We start from the raw sequence: 6,712 nt of genomic DNA, 5'->3' as shown, positions 1-6,712 counted from the left end.
TGTACATCAACTATATGATCATCTACATCTACTATATGATCATCTACATCAACTAGTATTGATGTAGATGATCATATAGTTGTAGATGATCAACTATATGATCATCTACATCTACTATATGATCATCTACATCTACTATAGGATCATCTACATCTACTATACGATCATCTACATCAACTATATGATCATCTACATCTACTATATAATCATCTACATCTACTATATAGTCATCTACATCAACTATATGATCATCTACATCAACTATATGATTATCTACACCAACTTTATGATCATCTACATCTACTGTATGATCATCTACATCAACTATATGATCATCTACATCTACTATATGATCATGTACATCAACTATATGATCATCTACATCAACAATATGATCATCTACATCAACTATATGATCATCTACATCTACTATATGATCATCTACATCAACTATATGATCATCTACATTACTATATGATCATGTACATCAACTATATGATCATCTACATCTACTATATGATCATCTACATCAACTATATGATCATCTACATCAACTATATGATCATCTATATCTATATAATAATTGGCCAGGACATGTTTAAAAAACAAGAGTAAATAAGTATCGCGAGAATAAAAGTGATACCACAGTTCAGTATCGGCCGCCCCGCTCCTCACTTGGGGGGCGTGGCTTGCGTGGCAGGCTCCGCCCCCGCCCGTTGATTGACGCTCACCAATGGCCTCCTGGTCTCCTCCTCCTCCCCGCGTCTTCCAGTGGAGTGCGTTGATTTCATACCAGAGTCATACTTCACATTCCACGTCTGCTGTCAAAGCTCACTGCAAATATTCGCCCAAACATTGGCGAGCAAAGTGGGCAAAATCCATCAAGGACGGGGATTTGAGAAGAAGGTAAGTTGTGTCAAATCTTGCTTTTGTGCCTCCTGGAGCGGCGAGTTGTGCTCTCTTCTACTAGCTCTTCTAACTACTAACTACAACTACTAGCTCTCTGCTCAACTCTACTAGCTCTCTTCTCTCGCTGCTCGCTGCTCGCCCTGAAGTTTTGGGATCTTTGTCATTTTTCACATTTTTCTCCGCGGAGCTGCCCGCGTTGGGAGGGAAGAAGGCAGAAGGAAAGAGCGACTTTGTGTTGGACTGTGGCGAGTGTGTGGAGTGTGGAGTGTGGAGTGTTGGCCCCACAGACACACACACTCCAACATGTCTTCTGACAGTCTTTTGCTCGCTTTCTGCAGAACTTCCACGCCAGCACGTCCACGGCAGACATTAACCACCTCAAGTCTGCTTTGCTGCTGCATTTTGCCAAGGTAAGACATCCTTTACACTCCTTCAAACTCCTTTGTGGAACTTTTGTGGCTTTCTACATGGATACACACTTTTGGATGGATCTCTCTATTGCTACTGTTAGCACTTTAGCAACCTGCTATATTGCTGTTTGGACACATTTAAAGCAACATTTCAAGCTTCCAACATGGATACACACTTTTTAAATAAAAATATCATCTCTCTATTGCTACTGTTAGCACTTTAGCAACTCGCTATATTGCTGTTTGGACACATTTAAAGCAACATTTCAAGCTTCCAACATGGATACACACTTTTTAAATAAATATATCATCTCTCTATTGCTACTGTTAGCACTTTAGCAACTTGCTATATTGCTGTTTGGACACATTTAAAGCAACATTTCAAGCTTCCAACATGGATACACACTTTTTAAATAAATATATCATCTCTCTATTGCTACTGTTAGCACTTTAGCAACTTGCTATATTGCTGTTTGGACACATTTAAAGCAACATTTCAAGCTTCCAACATGGATACACACTTTTTAAATAAAAATATCATCTCTCTATTGCTACTGTTAGCACTTTAGCAACTCGCTATATTGCTGTTTGGACGCATTTAAAGCAACATTTCAAGCTTCCAACATGGATACACACTTTTTAAATAAATATATCATCTCTCTATTGCTACTGTTAGCACTTTAGCAACTTGCTATATTGCTGTTTGGACACATTTAAAGCAGCATTTCAAGCTTCCAACATGGATACACACTTTTTAAATAAATATATCATCTCTCTATTGCTACTGTTAGGACTTGAGCAACTTGCTATATTGCTGTTTGGACACATTTAAAGCGACATTTCAAGCTTCCAACATGATTACACACTTTTAAAATAAATATATCATCTCTCTATTGCTACTGTTAGCACTTTAGCAACTTGCTATATTGCTGTTTGGACACATTTAAAGCAACACTTCAAGCTTTCTACATGGATACACACTTTTTAAATAAATATATCATCTCTCTATTGCTACTGTTAGCACTTTAGCAACTTGCTATATTGCTGTTTGGACACATTTAAAGCAACACTTCAAGCTTCCAACATGGATACACACTTTTAAAATAAAGATATCATTTTGATTGATTGATTGAGACTTTTATTAGTAGATTGCACAGTACAGTACATATTCCGTACAATTGACCACTAAATGGTAACACCCCAATACGTTATCATCTGAGAAATGGACATTGAAACAGTGTAGGTCTGACTTGGTAGGATATGTACAGCAAGTAGTAGACATAGAGAGAGAGACAGAGAGACAGAGACAGAGAGACAGAGAGAGAGAGACAGAGAGAGAGAGACAGAGAGAGAGAGACAGAGAGAGAGAGAGAGAGAGAGAGAGAGAGAGAGAGAGAGAGAGAGAGAGAGAGAGAGAGAGAGAGAGAGCACAAGAAAAAGTATCTACATTTGATTATTTACATTTGTTTATTAACGGTTTTGAAGGAGGATAGAGATGCCCTTTCTTTTACGCCTGTTTGGATTTCATTCCACATTGATGTGGCATAGAAAGAGAATGAGTTAAGACCTTTGTTAGATCGAAATCTGGGTTTGACGTGGTTAGTGGAGCTCCCCCTGGTGTTGTGCTTATGGCGGTCAATTACGTTAAGGAAGTAGTTTGACATGTACTTCGGTATCAGCGAGGTGTAGCGGATTTTATAGACTAGGCTCAGTGCAAGTTGTTTTACTCTGTCCTCCACCTTGAGCCAGCCCACTTTGGAGAAGTGGGTAGGAGTGAGGTGGGATCTGGGGTGGAGGTCTAGAAGTAATCTGACTAGCTTGTTCTGGGATGTTTGGAGTTTAGATTTGAGGGTTTTGGAGGTGCTAGGGTACCAGGAGGTGCATGCATAATCGAAAAAGGGTTGGATGAGAGTTCCCGCTAGTATCTTCATGGTGCTTTTGTTGACCAGAGAGGAGATTCTGTAGAGAAATCTTGTTCGTTGGTTGACCTTTTTGATTACCTTGGTTGCCATTTTATCACAGGAAAGGTTAGCCTCTAGAATGGAACCTAGGTAGGTGACCTCATCTTTCCTGGTGACAACAATGTCACCCACTTTTATAGTGAAGTCATTGACTTTCTTAAGGTTGATGTGGGACCCAAACAGGATGGATTCTGTTTTACCCAAGTGTATGGATAGCTTGTTGTCATCTCTCTATTGCTACTGTTAGCACTTTAGCAACTTGCTATATTGCTGTTTGGACACATTTAAAGCAACATTTCAAGCTTTCAACATGGATACACACTTTTTAAATAAAGATATCTTCTCTTTATTACTATTGTTAGCACTTTAGCCACTTGCTATATTGCTGCTTGGACACATTTAAAGCAACATTTCAAGCTTCCAATATGGATACACACTTTTTAAATAAAGAAATCATCCACTCTATTGCTAATGCTAGCACTTTAGCAACTTGCCATATTGCTATTTGGACCTGGGTGCTATATGTGTATATATTGTGGTATCTGCTGATGTAGTCTCTGTTGCGGGCCCCAAACTCTGGAATGATCTTCCACTCCATGTGAGACAGGCCCCTTCTTTGGCTATTTTTAAGACCCTTCTTAAAACCCATTTTTATTCACTGGCTTTTAACCCAGCATGAGACTTTAAACTGTTTTTAACTTTTAACTTTTTTAACTGTTTTGAACTTTTAACTGCTTTTTATCTAACAAAATTGTTCTTAGGGTAATTTTGTATTTGCTTTTTTAATGTGTATTTTACTTCTGTTTTAAATTTTATTTTTTAGTCTGTCCTTTGCCTTTATTTCTTTGTGGTGTACAGCCCTTTGTTTTTCAACTGTGGTTGTTTTTAAAGGGCTTTATAAATAAAGTTGGTATGGTAGTTGTAAAAAACATATACAAAAAACATAGATTGATATCGATAAAAAAAAAGAGGCTGATACGGATATACGTCAACATGCCAAATATCGGCATCGGAGTTCCATTTGTGCTGTAATCTGCATTGTTTGATCTAGTTTGTGGAATTATATGATGCTAAAATCACTGGGACAGAAGATTACATACATGTAAACGTAAGGCAATTTGACTCATTTCTGGCTTGGTGCGACTTACTCTGATGTCAACAAACTTGCTATAACTGACTCTGATGTCAACAAACGTGCTATAACTTACTCTAATGTCAACAAACTTGCTATAACTTACTCTGATGTCAACAAACTTGCTATAACTGACTCTGATGTCAACAAACGTGCTATAACTTACTCTAATGTCAACAAACTTGCTATAACTTACTCTGATGTCAACAAACTTGCTATAACTGACTCTGATGTCAACAAACGTGCTATAACTTACTCTAATGTCAACAAACTTGCTATAACTTACTCTGACGTCAACAAACTTGCTATAACTTACTCTGATGTCAACAAACTTGCTATAACTTACTCTGATGTCAACAAACTTTCTATAACTGACTGATGTCAACAAACATGCAATAACTGACTGATGTCAACAAACTTGCTATAACTTACTCTGACGTCAACAAACTTGCTATAACTTACTCTGATGTCAACAAACATGCAATAACTGACTCTGATGTCAACAAACTTGCTATAACTTACTCTGACGTCAACAAACTTGATATAACTTACTCTGATGTCAACAAACTTGCTATAACTTACTCTGATGTCAAAAAACTTGCTATAACTGACTCTGATGTCAACAAACATGCTATAACTGACTCGGATGTCAACAAACTTGCTATAACTTACTCTGATGTCAACAAACTTGCTATAACTTACTCTGATGTCAACAAACATGCTATAACTTACTCTGATGTCAACAAACTTGCTATAACTTACTCTGATGTCAACACACTTGCTATAACTGACTCTGATGTCAACAAACTTGCTATAACTGACTCTGATGTCAACAAACTTGCTATAACTGACTCTGATGTCAACAAACATGCTATAACTGACTCTGATGTCAACAAACATGCTATAACTGACTCTGATGTCAACAAACATGCTATAACTGACTCTGATGTCAACAAACTTGCTATAACTGACTCTGATGTCAACAACATTGCTATAAGTTACTCTGATGTCAACAAACATGCTATAACTGACTCTGATGTCAACAAACGTGCTATAACTTACTCTGATGTCAAAAAACTTGCTATAACTGACTCTGATGTCAACAAACATGCTATAACTGACTCTGATGTCAACAAACTTGCTATAACTGACTCTGATGTCAACAACATTGCTATAAGTTACTCTGATGTCAACAAACTTGCTATAACTTACTCTGATGTCAACAAACATGCAATAACTGACTCTGATGTCAACAAACTTGCTATAACTGACTCTGACGTCAACAAACTTGCTATAACTTACTCTGATGTCAACAAACATGCAATAACTGACTCTGATGTCAACAAACTTGCTATAACTTACTCTGATGTCAACAAACTTGCTATAACTTACTCTGATGTCAAAAAACTTGCTATAACTGACTCTGATGTCAACAAACATGCTATAACTGACTCTGATGTCAACAAACTTGCTATAACTGACTCTGATGTCAACAACATTGCTATAAGTGACTCTGATGTCAACGAACATGCTATAACTGACTCTGATGTCAACAAACGTGCTATAACTTACTCTGATGTCAACAAACTTGCTATAAGTGACTCTGATGTCAACAAACGTGCTATAACTTACTCTGATGTCAACAAACTTGCTATAACTTACTCTGATGTCAACAAACATGCTATAACTTACTCTAATGTCAACAAACTTGCTATAACTGACTCTGATGTCAACAAACATGCTATAACTTACTCTGATGTCAACAAACGTGCTATAACTGACTCTGATGTCAACAAACTTGCTATAACTGACTCTGATGTCAACAAACATGCTATAACTTACTCTGATGTCAACAAACTTGCTATAAGTGACTCTGATGTCAACAAACATGGTATAACTTACTCTGATGTCAACAAACTTGCTATAACTTACTCTGATGTCAACAAACTAGCTATAACTTACTCTGATGTCAACAAACTTGCTATAACTGACTGATGTCAACAAACATGCAATAACTGACTGATGTCAACAAACTTGCTATAACTTACTCTGATGTCAACAAACATGCAATAACTGACTGATGTCAACAAACTTGCTATAACTTACTCTGACGTCAACAAACTTGCTATAACTTACTCTGATGTCAACAAACTTGCTATAAGTGACTCTGATGTCAACAAACGTGCTATAACTTACTCTGATGTCAACAAACTTGCTATAACTTACTCTGATGTCAACAAACTTGCTATAACTTACTCTGATGTCAACAAACATGCTATAACTTACTCTAATGTCAACAA

At 37.1% G+C, this 6,712-nt stretch overlaps 1 protein-coding gene across 6 annotated transcripts in view; it reads left to right on the top strand.

Annotated features, from left to right (window-relative positions):
• Positions 1-699: 699 nt before the first annotated feature.
• tead3b (TEA domain family member 3 b) overlaps positions 700-6,712 on the top strand; it is a 150,140-nt gene continuing 144,127 nt past the window's right edge. For 3 of the 6 annotated variants that reach the window (XM_062038115.1, XM_062038112.1, XM_062038110.1), the window contains exons 1-2: positions 700-906; positions 1,248-1,319. The gene's annotated coding sequence lies outside the window, so the exon portion shown is untranslated. The remainder of the gene's footprint in view (positions 907-1,247; positions 1,320-6,712) is intronic. The other 3 variants (XM_062038114.1, XM_062038113.1, XM_062038111.1) reach the window with 1 other exon arrangement.

This window comes from Entelurus aequoreus, linkage group LG26, assembly GCF_033978785.1.
Source record: "Entelurus aequoreus isolate RoL-2023_Sb linkage group LG26, RoL_Eaeq_v1.1, whole genome shotgun sequence".
Taxonomy (NCBI): Eukaryota; Metazoa; Chordata; class Actinopteri; order Syngnathiformes; family Syngnathidae; genus Entelurus; species Entelurus aequoreus.
The sequence above is the reverse complement of the archived record's forward strand: the minus strand, read 5'-3'. Positions and strand labels throughout refer to the sequence as shown.